Source organism: Lissotriton vulgaris, chromosome 1_1, assembly GCF_964263255.1.
Source record: "Lissotriton vulgaris chromosome 1_1, aLisVul1.2, whole genome shotgun sequence".
NCBI classification, from domain to species: domain Eukaryota; kingdom Metazoa; phylum Chordata; class Amphibia; order Caudata; family Salamandridae; genus Lissotriton; species Lissotriton vulgaris.
Window position 1 is genome coordinate 1,388,833,698 of NC_141685.1, and position 19,488 is coordinate 1,388,853,185.

The 19,488-nt window shown below is 45.1% G+C and overlaps 1 protein-coding gene across 1 annotated transcript in view; it reads left to right on the plus strand.

Moving 5' to 3' along the window:
- Positions 1–19,488, plus strand: part of AASS (aminoadipate-semialdehyde synthase) — a 568,722-nt gene that overhangs the window by 291,658 nt on the left and 257,576 nt on the right. The gene's annotated exons all lie outside the window — the stretch shown is intronic.

Genomic DNA, 19,488 nt, shown 5'->3' on the forward strand with positions numbered 1-19,488 from the left:
TAACTTGCGCAACAAGCTTAGTCCTTCACATGGCAAAAGCACCCCACCTCCATAGATTATTTACTCTGATTAGTATACCTCAACTGATTTTAAAAAATACTTTAAAGATGAGGGGCCTGATTCACAAAGGGACTCCATACTCGTCTCCACAATTGGGGCAGAATCTCTGCCATGGATATTCTTATGGCGAATATTCCACCTCGAGAACAGAGATTCCCTCATGGCCGCAGGACCGAGTGCAGATGCCCTTTGTGAATCAGGCAAGGTATTTTTATGCTTGCTCTCGTGAAATAAAACTTGTTTCAGATTACAACCCTTCTTGTAATCAACTCTGCAGCTTTTCACACATTTTCATGCAGAATATAGAATACATTAAGCCCAGGCTGAATAGGTTAGTAGTGAGAATGGTAGTCTGTGCAGCCAGAAGATAAACTTTACTTTAAGTATATATTAATCATGGGAAGTTTGGACGTTACTACATCAGAGCTTCCTCACTTTCTAGAGGAATGGCAGAAGGTCCACAACTGGACACCAGACTGTGAGGCCTGCCCAATATTCACTCTGTTGTAGTAGCTAGGTCAGAAAGAAGGAGCTTTGTTAGTTGTTTCCAGCCTGGAGCTAGCCACATACAGCGTTTGACCCATGGAAACTGTGAATCTCAAATACAGTTGTTCTGTGTGATATCTGTAAACTGGAGTGGAAATGAGTAGTTCACATGGGTCAGCTAACATAGGCATAGCCTGTTTCCAATATTGCACACATGATTGTCCAATGATATGTGTTTCCTCTTTATTGGGTCGAGATATAGACAGGTTCAGCTGTCTGCTAGAGCTCATGCCATTAAGGTGCACTACACAGTTCGAATTTCAATGGTCAACCTCCCACCAACCAATTCTCATTTAGGTGTTCATGTTTTAGATTAGCCGACATTGCAGTCATTGAGACTCATAATTTCCAGTAATGACATTTATGAAGTTACCTGATTTGGCCATTTTGTTTGTAGATCAGTTTGAATCTGCTTGAATGAGTAGAACTGCTTGGAAAACAGTTATTTCTGGCTTCCCACGAAGCCTCCTTCACCCCAGCTGTCCATGGAACTGTTGTGAGTAGTGCAGCTAGTGAGGTAGGGGCACTAGCGAAGCCTCCAGAGATGGAAGGTGACTGTATCAATGTGTTTGGCACTCTTCCCAAAAGCAGGGTCTGCAGTGTCACCTGGGCTGGACTTTCGTCCCTCTAGCCAAAAGCACAGCAAAGGGGTGCACCTCCAGCCACTGCCATGGCAGCACAATTCAGACCTCTATTAAACTGTTTTGTGCACCATATGCAGTAAAACCAGATATAGCCTGCAAACTGAGAGTTAATGCAGCAGTTTTGCATGCCAAGGATTTCAGTCACACCTGGTAATTATGTTAGGCAGTTAAGATGCGACTACCTGTCCTCCAAAATGGAACCAGCCATGTGTCCCAGGAAGCCACCTTCATACCTTACCTGATAGAGGGTCAGTTTTATGGTAACAGCCTTGCGAGAGATGGACAAGTTTTAGTGAGTTCTTGTGTGCCACACCCCCGCAGTAGCAATGGAAAAGCAAGCAAGAAAGAACAATTTAAGATTATTAAATGTACCTGAAGGCCTAGAAGGCAAAGATATTAAAGCGTTCACAATCAAATTACTAGGTGACGTAATACCATGGTCAAAGTCCACTGACCTTGCAGAGGATAATCAGAGAGTCCATCGGGAGCCATTTGGTAGGAATAAGACCAGGAAGAACCCCAGGAAGATCCTCGTAAACTTTAAGACTTATACACTTAAAGAACGAATCTTGAGCGAGGGCCTGAAAGCAGGCTCATTCTCCCAAAATGACTTGTCTTGTAAAATTAGATCGGATATAACCAAGACATTGCAAGATGGACAATGGCAGCTAGGCCAGTACATGCAGCAACTCAAGTCATTATGAGCAACAGTTCAAATGCGTTTCCCAGCAGCACTAAGAATAATGTCGCAAAATAAAATGCACAATACCAGAAACCCAAAGGAGGTAGAAAACTTTATAGAGCAAATTAAATCACAAAAGTAGGATCTACATGGCATATTATGGAAAGCATGTCAAAAAAAGAGTGAGGAGCTCTAAGAGAGGCCAGGAAATGCCCCAAGAAGAGTTAGGGGAGGCTTTTCCAGGGAGGGGGGGGGGGCACTAGAAAAAACAAATGAAATAAATAAAAAAAAGTGCACAAGGTGGGGAGGAAAATGGGTAAAAATATTTAAAAAAACAATATGTGCAAAGGAAGCAATACAAGGTAGAAGGAATCCAGAAAAATGTAACAAAAGATGCAATAAATACCCGAGGAGATTACAAAGTAGAGAAGGGAAAAAAAGGGAGATTAAATATCAGTTAAAATAATGTTCTGGAATGTCAATGGCCTCAGATTGAAGAAAAGAAGGGCTAAGATACTGGAGTACCTGAAAATAGTGGACTGTGATATAATGATATTGCAAGAAACACATCTGTTAAAAGAAGAATGGGGAAAGTTTCTTAAAAATCTAAAATGGATAGCTAGCTGGGTATGCACAAACCAAAGTTGTACTGTGAAAGGAGTCACAGTCTTAATAAAGAAATCAATAGGAACCCAGATTGAAGAGTCAGAAGTAGATAAGATGGGTAGTGGTGAAATTAAAAATACTAAACAATTTATATACAGTAGTTGGATATTATAGGCCTAACCAGGACGACCCAGAACCTCTTCAAAAACTTTACTCCCAGCTTCTAACTGCACAAGCCCCGATAATAATGGGAGTGGATTTTTTTGGGAAACATTTTTATTGATTTTCATCAACAACAATCAAACACAAAAATTGGCAATTTTGACAGTGTTTACATCATGATACCGTGGGAAGTATATGTTCGTACAAGTTCTTAGACATACTGACTGTACCAGAGGCAGCAAAACACTTCTTTTGCCTGAACCGTGGCTCATGTTCGGCACCCTCAGTTATATTTTCTAGTTGATCCGACTCATTCATCCTCGCCCTCTTCATCCGAACTGGTGATTTCGTCTTCAGGTAGTGGGTCACACAAATCTCCTCTATACACATTTCAAGGCATCCAAATCTTATTCCATTTACGTGGACTAGTCCTAATCGTATATACTGCCCACTCTGTCATCATCAGCATATCCCTAAACCATTGCGCCAGTGTAGGTGTATCTGCCGCCCCCATTTCTGTGCAATATCCCTCTTAGCAACCATAATGCCTAAGGTGCACCAAGTTTGCCCATGCCGTGAGAGATCATTAGGATCCCATATATTCAGAAGACATTTACGAGGTTCTGGTGGAATAGAGACCTCTAGGGTTTGTGAAATAGTGTGCATTACCTGCCTCCAGTACTCTGTTATACTCGGGCATTCCCATACGGTGTGTAGAAATGTACCTTCCTCACCACACCCGCGGAGACAGTAGGGATGCTGTGCCCTGTGGATCTTGTGTAAGGTGGCTCTAGTGTAGTAAATCCGGTGCAGAATTTTGAGCTGTACTAGACGAAACCTAGCCGAAATTCCCACCTCCTTCAGGGACGCCAGCGCCTCATTCCATTCTGAATCGTCCATGTCTCCCACTTAGTCTACCATCTCTCCCGCAGTCTGGACATGGGGTCAGGCAAATTGTTGATCAATTTACGATATGTGAGTGATGTGGCACTGTGTTGCATATAGTCTGTAAGTAGCCGATCCTCCAGCGGGAGGCTTCAGGTATCTCGGTGCCTGGCAGTATGGCAGCCAACAATGCGTGTTTAATTTGTACATATCTGTAGGTTTCGTTTGGGCCTAGGTCATACTGTTGCTGGAGTTGGGGGAATGGAATCACTGCACCATTGTTCCACAAGTCTCCCACTGTCGATATACCGATGTTGTCCCATTGGGTAAAGCCCTTGCTACGTCTTAGGGGGACCCAGTGCTTTAGCGTCCCACAACGGGGTGAGTTTAGTGATCACTCCTTTCCATTTGAGCTTCGCCTGCGCTGCGTACCATGTTGTTACTGAGTGCTGAGTGGGTCCCATGAGCTTTGCTGCTAACCCCTTGTGGTACATTAACCGAAAATGTCCCTAGACCAAAGACCGATGAATTTCAATAAATATAGACTCAATAGTTCTATATCCAATGTCCAGCCGGACAGTTTAATTTTCAATATATAAGGTACATAAAAGTTAGGTGTGATACAAGTGGGACACCAGCCGGTACCCAACTAACACACTCTGGGGAAAGACATACAGGGGATTATTAGGCAAATTGAGGCAGTCTGGATATCATAAATAATACACAGACAATCCAAAATATACACATATGCAATTAATAATATCACAAAATAAATAGGCATTTAGTGTATAAAAGTCGACGACGTTTCGAACCCTATTCTAATTCAAGGTTCATACTCAGGACAACAGGAGATTGCCTAACAGTTGTATATATACAGAATGCCCACACTGTGGGGTTATATTGCCAAAATACATAATTAAGGAAACGATTAGAAAAAGAGGGGGGAGGGGAGGGGGGGAAACAAAGACAAAAGATTAGATACATATATGACATGTTAACCATCCAGTGCTAGCAATATGATCTGTACTGTAGGGCCACAGAGATGCCACTCACAGTGAGTTGTATAGATGACCCAAAAATTAATAATAAAGACCTAAATCGGCTGTCCATGCACAAATAAAGAGCATGACAACACTAAGGGTAGAAGCGTGTGTTCAGTAAATCCGTGAGAAAATTAGAAAATAAAACATAAAAAGTAATAAAAAATAGGATGAAAAACGCAGTGAAACAGATTCGGCTGTGCACATACATTATGAAAAGTGACACCAAGAGAAGGAAACCACGTGTGTACAAGGCGCCAGCGACGTAGTCAGTAACTGTATGCACACGCGCGTAGCCATAGCGATAGTAGCCAGACTGACAGGTACGCCTTGGGCGCAGGGTATTAATACTCCTCACGGGCAGAGTACAAAATGGGTAAAATGTCTATCCAGTGAGGTGCAAGATTAGTAAAGTGATCATCCACCAAGCAGATGCTGAAGTAATGCTGAGCTTACCCGGGAGCACCGGAGTAGGCTCAATGGTGCACAAGATAATTTCGAAATGACCACTCCTGAAAGCAAATCAAGGCCATAAAATTAGGCGGGCGTGTAGGTAAAAGTTATCTATATTTGTGCTCCAGGCAACATAAAACTTACCCGGTAGCCGCTAGTACGAAGGTAAGATAACGGGCAATTCTGTAAAAACAATAAGGGTTGCTCAGCACCTAAGACAATGTACTGTTGAAACAATTAACCGCAAAGGCGAACGAGTACCGCTTACCAGTAGCCATAAGAGTACGGGTCCTCGATGGGGATCCTCGTAATGCGTGGGAAAACCTCACGATCATTCAAACGGGTCGCGGTGAAGCCGGAAAAGGAATCATTCCGGTACACGTGATGCGCTATTGGCCAATGAGGTGGCAGGCAGCGATACCCACCGGTGACAGCTAGGGCAGTTATGTAAAGGGATCGGCCATTGCTAAAAGGCCTTGTATCAGCCGATACTCGATAATGTGATATCCCAATAACGGACATTTCCTAAATTGTAATAAGGGTCAGATGATGAGGATTAACTGTGTGCAGAAGAGTCACAATTAGGATTTAAAAAGGAAAAATTAAAATTAAATTCAACACAGCGCATCCAATTACAATGGGGGTATAGGTCCACACTGGGGATCTATATACATCACAGAATGACGAATAACCACCGCAATAGTGATAAAATGACGGCCGTTCCGCGGTTAGCGCGGAAGGTGCTTATTAATAGCGTTAAAGGTGCAATTAACACGGAAATTGCTTATTAATACGTAAAGGTGCAGGTCCACACTGGGACATATACAAATCATTTGAGCCCATAATCAGTAATGAGGCCGCGATGGTGACAGGAATACGGCCGTTCCGCGGTGCATAGTGAGTTTACAAGATAAGTGAACCAACCAGTGGTGACAGCGTCAGCGCAATTAGAATTATAACGGTGAGTGTAATACAGGAAAGTGTGAAGGGAGACAATAAAATGGCATGTGGCCCAGGGCTGTGTGACATAAAATCTATATTGCAAGGCAAGCCTTAATACAAGAGGACCACAAGGTGTTTGAATGGAACATACTATGTATGAATAGTAACCAAGTGTTAGAACAACAAGCACAATGCTATCCAATATTGAATCATGTTCAGCATAATGGTTTATGAACACATTACAGTCATTAAATCAATGCAGTCCAGTCCTCCATCCTATTCAATCCGCTGTGGAGAGTTTTGGTCTTCAAAATCCAGTGGAGTTCTTCCTTGTTCAGGGGACGTTGTAGGTCAGCACCTTGGGCGGTAGCCTGATCAGAGAGATGATTGTTCACTTAAAATCCAGTTCTGTATGCGAAAGTTCTTTAAAGTGGTCCACCAAGGGAGCATTAGGGGTCTTCCAGCGTATCCTGCTCCTATGTTGACACATTCTCAACCTCACTTTTTGAGTTGTCTGCCCTATATAGATTTTTGAACAAGGGCACATGATGGCATATACAGTATTGACACTGTTACAGTTAGAAAATTGTTTACGTACAAATTTAACATCATTAAAGATGAAATCTTTGCCCTCGATAGTAGCATCACAAACTGAACAGTTACCACACTTTGCATGTCCTGTCAGCCGGGGAAGTCCCCATAGATTATCCAGAGTGCCATCATGATCTGATAAGGGCAATGCTGCATGTACAAGGTGGTCCTTAATGTTTTTAGATTTTTTAAAAGCAAAGAGCGGTTTATCAAGTTGGAGACACCCTGCATTAACCACAGGCCAGTGTTTCTTGATGCTTTTAGTGATAGCATTAGATGCGGGTGAGAAAGTGGTTACACAAACCAACCGGTTCTGTGTCTTCTTGGGTTTAGGCTCAAGTAGTACCTCTCTAGGGCAATACCAGGCACGTTTCAAGGAGGAGTGGATTAACTTCCGTGGGTATCCAGGCGCCCCTAGTTTGGCGCTCAATGTTTTGACCTCCCTGAAGTAATCCTCCTCTGGTAACAATTTCTGCGTAGTCTAAGAAATTGAGAGTATGGCAGCGAGCCTCGAAGCGCACGAGGGTGGTGGCTCTGATAACTCAGAAGGGTATTCCTTTCGGTGGGCTTCCTATACAAACTAGTAATAAGAATTCCCTCCTTCTCCTGTTACTGAGGTCCAAAAAAGGAATGTTGGAATGGCTGGTGGACAAGGTGAAAGTTAGACCACTGCAGTTACTATTTAGCCAGTGTAGAAATGACGGGAGTAATTCATCTGAATCATCCCAAATCATAAAAGTGTCGTAGATATATCGCCTCCACAGTGTAATACCACTGTGGAAGGGATTAGTCGACGACAAAATACGGCCACATTCAAGACTGTCCATATACAAGATGGCCAGATTGGGGGCAAAAATTGCCTCCATAGAAGTACCCTTGATCTGGCCAAAATATTGGCCATCGAAAAAGAAGTCGTTTTTAGTCAGACATATCTCTAGTAACTGCCAGATGAACAGAGTAGGTATTCTGTGGGACCTAGGTCGTTTGTTTAGAGTTTCCTGAATAACAAGAATAAAGTCATTTTGAGGAATATTAGTATACAATGACTCCACGTCCAGAGTACAAAGTACACTGGACGTGGGGTCAAAAGGGTACTCCTCTATTATGTTTATCATGTGCGTACTCTCACGTATGTAACATTCAGTTGTCAGTACAAAGTCCTTGATAAAATGATTCACAAAAAGTCCCAGAGGTTCTAACACTGAACCGCAACCGGACACTATGGGCCGTCCCGGCGGATGCTCAGCGTTTTTATGAACCTTAGGGAGTGTGAATATCACCGGAATCCTTGGAGATTTAGCATTGAGAAACAGATACTCCTTGTTACTCAAGAAACCACACTCCACACCCTCGAGAGTAACCTCAGATATCAGTTTCTGTATGTCTTTGGTAGGGTTTTGGGGAAGTTTGACATAGTGTTCTGGATTGTCAAGTTGTCGCTGAATTTCGATCTTACAGGTATCCAGTTCTTGCATAACAATGCCTCCGCCTTTATCGGCAGGTTTGATGATGAGTTTAGCATTGGATTTCAAGCTTGTTATTGCCTTTTATTCTTCCAAAGAGATGTTATAAGGGATAAAAGAATTGCGCTTTTCAAGAATGGTTATATAATTCAGGACAAGTTTCTCAAACGTTAGCAGTTCCGCAGGGACCATGTTGCCTGTAGGTGAAAAGGTTGATGATGGTCTAAAGGGGGTACTGTAGATGGGTGAGGGTTGGGGATTTAGCAGGAAGAAAGCATGTAATCTCAATTGTCGAAAAAACCTAAGAAGTTCAGTTTGTACTTCCAGGTAATTCGGGCGGATGGTAGGGACAATTGAAAGCCCTTTGCTTAACAGAGACCGCTCACTGCTGGAGAGAGAATGTTGTGTCAGATTAAAAATAGGAAGCACGTTATTAGGGGTTACAGAGTCAACAGGAGCAGGGACAGTACTCAAGATGTTTGAGTCTACCATTGGTAGTGTTGACGTCGGGTGTTGGGTTCTCCAGGTGGGTAAGGCCAGCGCTGTTGTTGCTTGGCTTTCCCTCTCTTTGGGGGGGTCTGGAGGGCCTCTGGCTAAAAAAAGAGTCCTATTTGAGGGACCTGGTGTTTCACTTTGGTCTGAACTGTCAGATGACCCAGCCGAGGTATCTGAAAATCCAACAAGTGTTTGTCTTTTATTATATCGACCCCAAGGTCTCTGATTGTAATTCTGAGGACCACTGTATCTTCTGTTCGTATAGAAGTCCTTTACCAGGTAGGGATAGGCCCTTTCCTGCGAAAAGTTTTTAATATCTTTTTTCACTTTGTTTTTTTATTCTGCTCAATTCTGTAAAAGTCTGCTACACTTTTCTCGATTTCATCGAGAAGTTTCTGACATTCTGGAACAATGGACTTCTCTGCAATCTGCTTCTCAATGTCTAGAATCTCAATCTCTAGTTTCTTCAATTCCTCTGTAGCTATATCAATACCAAGAGCCAACCAATGCCTGGAGCAAGTGGTACTGATGTAGCTAAATCCTGTATCCGTAAACACCCCAGGTATATTACGGACCTGTAGCCCTAGTGGGATAATATTAGATCTAAGAAACTCAGTTAGTAGGAGTATCATTAACTGTAATCTAACCACCTTCTTCTTAAGTTTTTCAAGTTGGTCACCTAACGGGATATTTTGTGCAGTTGTGGTCTCAGGAGTATCAGTAAGTAAGGATGGACCTTCCGTTAATTTTTTGATATAGTCCTCATTGTAAAGGGGCGTATGGTCAGACATGCCAAGGAAAGCAGTAGGTAAAAATAAGGGGGAGGTGTGGTAGAGGGAAAGGGAGGGAACCCGCTTGCGAAAAGGGGGTAGGGGTGCAACCCTTGCAATCAGAAGATTGCGCTACATATTATATATAGAACACAAGGGTACCCAAAGGCGCGATAAGCTAGGGACCTTGGGTGATTATATATTAACAGAGACAATGTCCCTAGACCAAAGAACGATGAATTTCAATAAATATAGACTCAATAGTTATATATCCAATGTCCAGTCTGCTCCCTCTACCTCATCTCCCCCTTATTTTTACCTACTGCTTTCCTTGGCCTGTCTGACCATGATACTCCTACTAACTGAGTATCTTAGATCTAATATTATCCCACTAGGGCTACAGGTCCGTAATATACCTGGGGTGTTCACGGATAACCCTAAATACACAACAGGATTTAGCTACATCAGTACCACTTGCTCCAGGCATTGGTTGGCTCTTGGTATTGATATAGCTACAGAGGAATTGAAGAAACTAGAGATTGAGATTCTAGACACTGAGAAGCAGATTGCAGAGAAGTCCACTGTTCCAGAATGTCAGAAACTTCTCGATGAAATCGAGAAAAGTGTAGCGGACTTTTACAGAATTGAGCAGAATAAAAAAACAAAGTGAAAAAAGATATTAAAAACTTTTCGCAGGAAAGGGCCTATCCCTACCTGGTAAAGGACTTCTATAGGAACTGAAGATACAGTGACCCTTAGAATTACAATCAGAGACCTTGGGGTCGATATAATAAAAGACAAACACTTGTTGGATTTTCAGATACCTCGGCTGAGTCAGATGACAGTTCAGACCAATGTGAAATACCAGGTCCCTTAAATAGGACTCTTTTTTTAGCCAGAGGCCCTCCAGACCCCCCAAAGAGAGGGAAAGCCAAGCAACCACAGCGCTGGCCTTACCCACCTGGAGAACCCAACACCCGACGTCAACACTACCAATGGTAGACTCAAACATCTTGAGTACTGTCCCTGCTCCTGTTGACTCTGTAACCCCTAATAACGTGCTTCCTATTTTTAATCTGACACAACATTCTCTCTCCAGCAGTGAGCTGTCTCTGTTAAGCAAAGGGCTTTCATTTGTCCCTACCATCCGCCCGAATTACCTGGAAGTACAAACTGAACTTCTTAGGTTTTTTCGAAAATTGAGATTACATGCTTTCTTCCTGCTAAATCCCCAACCCTCACCCATCTACAGTACCCCCTTTAGACCACCATCAACCTTTTCACCTACAGGCAACATGGTCCCTGCGGAACTGCTAACGTTTGAGAAACTTGTCCTGAATGATATAACCATTCTTGAAAAGCGCCATTCTTTTATCCCTTATAACATCTCTTTGGAAGAAAAAAAGACAATAAAAACCTTGAAATCTAATGCTAAACTCATCATCAAACCTGCCGATAAAGGCGGAGGCATTGTTATGCAAGAACTGGATACCTATAAGATCGAAATTCAGCGACAACTTGACAATCCAGAACACTATGTCAAACGTCCCAAAAACCCTACCAAAGACATACAGAAACTGATATCTGAGGTTACTCTCGAGGGTGTGGAGTGTGGTTTCTTGAGTAACAAGGAGTATCTGTTTCTCAATGCTAAATCTCCAAGGATTCCGGTGATATTCACACTCCCTAAGGTTCATAAAAACGCTGAGCATCCGCCGGGACGGCCCATAGTGTCCGGTTGCGGTTCAGTGTTAGAACCTCTGGGACTTTTTGTGAATCATTTTATCAAGGACTTTGTACTGACAACTAAATGTTACATACATGACAGTATGCACATGATAAACATAATAGAGGAGTACCCTTTTGACCCCACGTCCAGTGTACTTTGTACTCTGGACGTGGAGTCATTGTATACTTATATTCCTCAAAATGACTCTATTCTTGTTATTCAGGAAACTCTAAACAAACGACCTAGGCACCACAGAATACCTACTCTGTTCATCTTGCAGTTACTAGAGATATGTCTGACTAAAAACGACTTCTTGTTCGATGGCCAATATTTTGGCCAGATCAAGGGTACTTCTATGGGGGCAATTTTTGCCCCCAATCTGGCCATCTTGTATATGGACAGTCTTGAATGTGGGCGTATTTTGCCGTCGACTAATCCCTTCCACAGTGGTATTACACTGTGGAGGCGATATATCGACGACATTTTTACGATTTGGACTGATTCAGATGAGTTACTCCCGTCATTTCTACACTGGCTAAATAGTAACTGCAGTGGTCTAACTTTCACCTTGTCCACCAGCCATTCCAACATTCCTTTTTTGGACCTCAATAAACAGGAGAAGGAGGAAATTCTTATTACTAGTTTGTATAGGAAGCCCACCGAAAGATAACTTCTGAGTTATCAGAGCCACCACCCTCGTGCGCTTCGAGACTCGCTACCATACTCCCAATTTCTTAGACTACGCAGAAATTGTTACCAGAAGGAGGATTACTTCAGGGAGGCCAAAACATTGAGCGCCAAACTAGGGGCGCGTGGATACCCACGGACGTTATCCACTCCTCCTTGAAACGTGCCTGGTATTGCCCTAGAGAGGTACTACTTGAGCCTAAACCCAAGAAGACACAGAACCGGTTGGTTTGTGTAACCACTTTCTCACCCGCATCTAATGCTATCACTAAAAGCATCAAGAAACACTGGCCTGTGGTTAATGCAGGGCCTCTCCAACTTGATAAACCGCTCTTTGCTTTTAGAAAATCTAAAACCATTAAGGACCACCTTGTACGTGCAGCATTGCCCTTATCAGATCATGATGGCACTCTGTATAATCTATGGGGACTTCCCCGGCTGACAGGACATGCAAAGTGTGGTAACTGTTCAGTTTGTGATGCTACTATCGAGGGCAAAGATTTTGTCATTAATGATGTTAAATTTGTACGTAAACAATTTTCTAACTGTAACCGTGTCAATGCTGTATATGCCATCATCTGCCCTTGTTCAAAAATCTGTATAGGGCAGACAACTCAAAAAGTGAGGTTGAGAATTTGTCAACATAGGAGCAGGATACGCTGGAAGACCCCTAATGCTCCCTTGGTGGACCACTTTAAAGAACTTTCGCATACAGAACTGGATTTTAAGTGGACAATCATCTCTCTGATCAGGCTACCGCCCCGAGGTGCTGACCTACAACGTCTCCTGAACAAGGAAGAACTCCACTGGATTTTGAAGACCAAAATTCTCCACAGCGGATTGAATAGGATGGAGGACTGGACTGCATTGATTTAATGACTGTAATGTGTTCATAGTCCATTATGCTGACCATGATTCAATATTGGATAGCATTGTGCTTTTTGTTCTAACACTTGGTTACTATTCATACATAGTATGTTCCATTCAAACACCTTGTGGTCCTCTTGTATTAAGGTTTGCCTTGCAATATAGATTTTATGTCACACTGCCCTGGGCCACATGCCATTTTATTGTCTCCGTTCACACTTTCCTGAATTACACTCACTGTTATAATTCTAATTGCGCGGACGCTGTCACCACTGGTGGGTTCACTTATCTTGTAAACTCACTGTGCACCGCAGAACTGCCGTATTCCTGTCACCATCGCGGCCTCATTACTGATTATGGGCTCAAATGATTTGTATATGTCCCAGTGTGGAACTGCACCTTTACGCTATTGATAAGCGCCTTCCGCGCTAACTGCGGAACGGCCGTAATTGTATCACTATTGTGGCGGTTATTCTTCATTCTGTGATGTATATAGATCCCCAGTGTGGACCTATACCCCCATTGTAATTGGATGCGCTGTGTTGAATTTAATTTTAATTTTTTCTTTTTAAATCCTAATTGTGACTCTTCTGCACACAGTTAATCCTCATCATCTGACCCTTATTACAATTTAGGAAATGTCCGTTATTGGGATATCACATTATCGAGTATCGGCTGATACAAGGCCTTTTAGCAATGGCCGATCCCTTTACATAACTGCCCTCGCTGTCACCGGTGGGTATCCCTGCCTGCCACCTCATTGGCCAATAGCGTATCACGTGTATCGGAATGATTCCTTTTCCGGCTTCACCGCGACACGTTTGAATGATCGTGAGGTTTTCCCACGCATTACGAGGATCCCCATCGAGGACCCGTACTCTTATGGCTACTGGTAAGCGGAACACGTGCGCTTTTGTGGTTAATTGTTTGAACAGTACATTGGCTCAGGTGCTGAGCAACCCTTATTGTTTTTACAGAATTGCCCGTTATCTTCACTTCGTACTAGCGGCTACCGGGTAAGTTTTATGTTGCCTGGAGCACAAATATAGATAACTTTTACCTACACGCCCACCTTATTTTATGGCCTTGATTTGCTTTCAGGAGTGGTCATTTCAAAATTATCTTGTGCACCATTGAGCCTACTCCGGCGCTCCCGGGTAAGCTCAGCATTACTCCAGCATCTGCTTGGTGGATGATCACTTTACTAATCTTGCACCTCACTGGATAGACATTTTACCCATTTTGTACTCGGCCCGTGAGGAGTATTAATACCCTGCGCCCAAGGCGTACCTGTCAGTCTGGCTACTATCGCTATGGCTACACGCTCATGCATACAGTTACTGACTACGTCGCTGGCGCCTTGTACACACGTGGTTTCCTTCTCTTGGTGTCACTTTTCATAATGTATGTGCACAGCCGAATCTGGTTCACTGAGTTTTTCATCCTATTTTTTATTACTTTTTATGTTTTATTTTCTAATTTTCTCACAGAGTTACTGAACACACGCTTCTACCCTTAGTGTTGTCATGCTCTTTATTTGTGCATGGACAGCCGATTTAGGTCTTTATTATTAATTTTTTGGGTCATCTATACAACTCACTGTGAGTGGCATCACTGTGGTCCTACAGTACAGATCATATTGCTAGCACTGGATGGTTAACATGTCATATATGTATCTAATCTTTTGTCTTGGTTTCCCCCCTCCCCTCCCCCCTCTTTTTCTAATCGTTTCCTTAATTATGTATTTTGGCAATATAACCCCACAGTGTGGGCATTCTGTATATATACAACTGTTAGGCAATCTCCTGTTGTCCTGAGGATGACCCATGAATTAGAATAGGGTTCGAAACGTCGTCGACTTTTATACACTAAATGCCTATTTATTTTGTGATATTATTAATTGCATATGTGTATATTTTGGATTGTCTGTGTATAATTTATGATATCCAGACTGCCTCAATTTGCCTAAGAATCCCCTGTTTGTCTTTCCCCCCCGAGTGTGTTAGTTTGGTACCGGCTGGTGTCCCACTTGTATCACACCTAACTTTTATGTACCTTATATATTGAAAATTAAACTGTCCAGCTGGACATTGGATATAGAACTATTGAGTCTATATTTATTGAAATTCATCGTTCTTTGGTCTAGGGACATTGTCTCTGTAAATATATAATCACCCAAGGACCCTAGCTTATTGCGCCTTCTGGGTACCCTTGTGTTCTATATATAACCCCTTGTGGTACAGCACCACCAATAAACTGTGAGTACCTAACTGCGCCCTATCCGCCCTGTACGCAGGATCATCCTGGGGCGCGTGTATCCATTGGTTGATGGTCTTAAGTTGAGTCGCCCAGTAGTATATTTGCAAATTCGGCAGGGCAATTCCCCCCTCATACCAGCTTCTATTCAGTTTGTTATGTGCTATGCGTGCGGGGCGTCCACCCCACAACAGGTTGGCGACCATGGCCGTCACTTGTTGAAAATAGCGCGGCGCCACCGGATGTGGTGTGTTCTCAAGCGCATATAGGAATCTCGGCAGTGCCATCATTTTATACAGTGCTGCCCTCCTCAGCAGTGTCAGGGGTGGAGTTGCCCAATGTTTCACATCGCGCCGCAAGCAGTCCAATGGTGGCTTCAGATTTTTGTCAAAGAACTCTGACGAGTTCCTTGTGATATGAACGCCAAGATATTTAAAGGAATCCACTGCTACCACCAACTAGCCTTCGGAGACAAGGACCGGTCAAGGCCCCCGTAGCACGTAAATCATCGACTTCGCCCAGTTGATTGTGTAGCCCGATGCTTCCCCATGGGTGTCGCATAGAGCAAGAAGCTCTGGTATGCCACGCTCTGGTTCCATGAGGTAGACTAACATGTCATCAGCGTACAGGGAGACACGATCTTCCCATCCTTCCCCCCAGCTGATTCCTTTCAATAACGGGGTTGCTCTAATCAAGGTCGCTAGTGGTTCCAATACCAGTGCGAACAACAAAGGGGACAGGGGGCACCCCTGTCGTGTCCCTCTCGCCAGTTGAATCGCGTGAGAGATGTGGCCGTTTGCTGCGACATGCGCCACTGGGTGAGTATATAAGAGTTGTACCCATGCTATAAATTTAGGGCCAAACCCCATACGCGCCAGCACAGCGAAGAGAAATTGCCACTCCACCATATCGAACGCCATTTTAGCATCCAATGACAGTATCACCGCCGGCGTTGATAGCTGTGATGCCCGCGCCAGTACACCATGGACTCGCCTAAGGTTCATAGCGGTGTTTCTGTTAGGCATAAAACCCGACTGATCCGGGTGGATCAGCTGCAGGAGATGGGACATTAATCTATTTGCCAGAAGTTTCGCTAGGATCTTCGCTTCCGCATTCAGGAGCGAAATCGGGCGGTACCAAGTACAGGCAGTCGGTGGTTTTCCGAGTTTCGGAATTGCCACAATTGTCACAGTACATTGGTCTAGGGGGAGTTCAGCAATCTCCAAACTTTCCTTGTACATTGCCAGAAGTGGTGTATTGAGCGTATCCGACCTTAACTTATACCATTCAATGGGGATCCCGTTGGGGCCTAACGCCTTCCCGGATTGCACCGCACTAATGGCCAATTGTATTTCGTTAGCCGTGAGGTCTGCCTCCTGCTACTCGGTCTCCTCCGGTGTGAGCGTCCGGGTGATATGAGGGAGTCCGCCGCTACCTCCTGTGTCACCGTTCTGTCTGGGGTATATACCTTCCCGAAATATTCTGCTAGAGTGTTGACTATGTCTTCCGGGCGCGACCACAGTGTCCCATCTGATGCACGGAGCTGTAGTATACCCCTGGCGCCCACCCCCTTTTTGTCTAGCCAGGCTAACATTTTCCCTGCCTTATCTCCCACATAGCCCTCCCACCCTCACAAGACCAGCTCCGCAGTAACTCTGGCGTCGCAGCACACCGGGGTGGCATTTGGTCACACCCGGTGGGGCCCGATGATGAAGCAAGTCACCGACCAGGTCGGTGAGTGAGGGCTTTCTTAACAAACCAAATGGGCTTTGTTGGTTCCTTGTGCTCTGTGCATCCTTTTCATTCAAATCAGAACAGGAACACTCTTTTGTTGTTGTTGTCTAATATAGTTTGGGGACTAAGAGTGTTCGTGACTCTCCCTATCTCTCTTGTTGTTGATCAATTATCTCCCACATCCTATATTCTATGGGTGGTGGCTGTGATATTGTCGACGGTCCACCGTTTCAAATGAGCCTCATAGCGCTGCTGACATAACTGCAATGTGTGTAGTAATTCCGGCGTGGGATCCGCCATGTGTGCTGCGTTAGCTGTACGCAGCTCCAGTTCTAAATTTGACAATTCTTGCTGTCTCGCTTGTTTGTGTCCCGTGATGGATGTTATGGCTTGTCCTCGCAATACCATCTTGCATGCTTCCCAGAGGATCGTGGGAGAGGTCACTAACGCCGCGTTTTCTTGAAAGTAATACTGCGTCGCCTTAGTCAGTTCTTTCCGAATTTTGGGGATCTTGAGATACCCGGGGTATATTGGGTACATCCTTTTTCGTGTCTTTGCCTGACAGGAGAGAGTGAGGAGCACCGGGGAGTGGTCAGAGATCCCCCTGGGTTGAATGTCTACACTGTCAATGGTGAGTGACCCATTTCTGAGCATCAGGAAATAGTCGATCCACGAAAGACTATTGTGTGTCGAGGAGCAGTAAGTGTATTGCTGCATGGTGGGGTGCGTACATCTCCACACGTCTGTCAGTCCCAGAGCCTCTAGGAATCCGTGGAACAGAGAGGGCCCAGGTGCGTGGGGCCGGGCAGGGAATCTGTCTACTGATTCCTCTGCTGCTGTGTTGAATTCCCCCCCTATGATAAGGTCCCCTGCTGGCAGATCTAAAAGGAACTTTCCTAGTGCAGGTATAGCTACTGACTGGAGTGCTGGCGGTATGTAGACTGACACTATAGTTAACGGCTTGCCTTCCCACTGCCCCTGAACAGCTGCGAAACAACCCTGATCATCTATTTTCGTGTGTAGAGCTATGAAGGGGAATGTCTTCCGCACTAAAATGCCCGTCCCCCGGGAGCCCGATGTGAATTCGGAGTGCAGTGTCATCTTCTATCCCCGCCTATCTAATGCCTGATGCGCTGTACCTGTGAGATGAGTTTCCTGTAATAGGACCAATGCAGGGCTTAATCTCTTTATGGCCTGTAATACCAGTCCCCTTTTGATTTTGTCCCCTAGTCCTCGTACATTCCACGTAAGGATCCGCAGGGGTGCTACCGGTATTACCCATGTCTCCCCTCCAGGAGTGTCCGGTGGTGAGTTGTGTGCCAGGCATAAATCGGTGAGTGTCGTTAAATAGTATCCGGAATATTAGTGTACAGTGCCTGCCCCTTAGTGGCGTTGCCAGTGAGTTTTTCCCTTCGCATCCTGCCTCAATGCTTAATGCCAAAGTAACAAAAACCGGTGCCCCCCGCACCTCCCCCTCCCTGCCTCCCTGCTTAACGGACATTGAACCGCCCGCCTCCCCAACTTAGCAGAGTACTCGCCCCCGTTTAAACCCATAGTACTTGCTTGCCGGGGTTAAGGTCTCGTGGAGGCATCGGCCCTTCATGCCCTCCTTGGCTTGCCCAAGCCAGTGTCCGATAACAGCCTGACCTGCATTGTTCGTTGCGGTTGGTGGTCCCATGACAATCGATTATCCATGCGCCCGGTCAGTGTTCATTGTCCATCGATCCCGCTCCCGGCGATCGTTCCGGAGTTGTACGTCTTGATGCTTGAGATCCGGTGAGCTCCCCCTGCAGATGGTTCCGATTGTTCCTATTTGTGCGGCGGGGTGCTTCTGCCTGTCTCCAACCCTCCAGCCGATCATGCGCCATTTCCGGTGTGTCGAAAAACCAAGTCTTGTTGTCCGCCACCACTCTCAATCTCGCCAGGAATAACATAGAATATGGTATCTCCCTCGCTCTCAGTGTCTTTTTGACTTCCAAGAACCATTTCCGTCTGCGGGCGACCTCTGCAGTGTAGTCTGGAAAAAAGGCAAGCGTGGAGTTATGCACACGGATTGGTGGTGCGATTCTTGCAGTTTGTAGGATTGCGTCCCTGTCTCTAAAGTTAAATAACCTGGCCAGGACTGGCCTGGGGGCGCCCCCGTTTTCGGTTTGCCGCCAGGAACTCTGTACGCCCTTTCCACCGAGAAGGGCGGGGGGTGGGAGTCCTCACAATGGGGCGCTGCCGTACCTGCGCCGTTATCGACTACCAATATCTCCGCACACGGGTGAGTTCTGTGCTCCTGGCTGGGGGCTGATGTAATGCCCCAATCGTCCGCACCTCCGTTAGTTACTGTGGGTCTGCTGTGGTGCCCAGAATCTTCGGAGTTCCGGACCCGGGGACGGCCGGGCGGACTTCCTGTTTGTCCCTACCGTCCTGCTCCTACTTCCGGTCGGGCTCCCGCACCACTACAGGCCGGTGTCAGGGTCCTGTTGTAGGCCGCTGGATGCTGGCATCGATTACCTCCGGTTCCCAGTCGGGTATCGGTACCGGATCTTCACAGGGCAAAGCTGTATGGTCCTGCACTTCGGTCACAGCCTCTGGAGTCTACAGTCGTCGTGGATCAGTGTGCGGATCGGTTGAAGGGCCGTTTTATCCACGGAGCCTTCTCACTACGCAGCCATCGTAGTCGGATGCTAGCCACGCCCCAATGGGAGGGGATTTTAATATAATCTTGGACTTAAGAAAAGATAGATTCCCACCCAAACCTGGTCTGAACTTACAGAAAATGAGGGAGTGGGTGAACCATTGTATTAAGGATCTCGGTATTATAAATATCTGGAGGGAGAAAGGCAATAATTCTAAAAAATACACATTGCACAACAAAAGGTTGGGGC